This window comes from Gavialis gangeticus, unplaced genomic scaffold, assembly GCF_001723915.1.
Source record: "Gavialis gangeticus isolate Ggan-Ray unplaced genomic scaffold, GavGan_comp1, whole genome shotgun sequence".
Taxonomy (NCBI): domain Eukaryota; kingdom Metazoa; phylum Chordata; order Crocodylia; family Gavialidae; genus Gavialis; species Gavialis gangeticus.
The window spans coordinates 29,479,021-29,479,427 of record NW_017729022.1 but is presented as its reverse complement, the minus strand read 5'-3'; the positions used below and the strand labels follow the sequence as shown (position 1 = coordinate 29,479,427).

At 50.6% G+C, this 407-nt stretch overlaps 1 protein-coding gene across 1 annotated transcript in view; it reads right to left on the bottom strand.

The window, feature by feature from the left end:
• The window catches only part of TRHDE (thyrotropin releasing hormone degrading enzyme), a gene marked incomplete at its 5' end in the record, with an annotated part of 416,585 nt that overhangs the window by 415,559 nt on the left and 619 nt on the right, over window positions 1-407 (bottom strand). The gene's annotated exons all lie outside the window — the stretch shown is intronic.

The following is a 407-nucleotide window of genomic DNA, read 5'->3' as shown; positions in this document are numbered from 1 at the left end:
ATACTGGGGGTGCGTGCTCAAAAATTTTTTACCGATAGGGGTGCGCGATCAAAAAAGTTTGGAGACCACTGCTCTAGGGTGGCAGGTCCCAATCTGCAGCATGCACCCCACCAGCAGCACACATTAAAAACAAACATCTTACCACTACAGACTTAAAATCTCAGACCTAGTCAGTTACCTACTTGCATGAAAAAATTCGTTGGCGGTACTTAAGTTTGCACGGTTTTAAACTGGAGACTGGACAGACACCTGGCTGGGCTCAGCAGTATGCTTCCTGCCCAGAGCAAGGGGGTGGGAGCCGACCTTTCAAGGTCCCTTCCAGCTCTTAATTTCTATGCACAATCTGTCAGTTTGGGAACCCGCTACTCTAACGCTACTTAACTGGGGGGGGGGGGGGGGGCCCCACA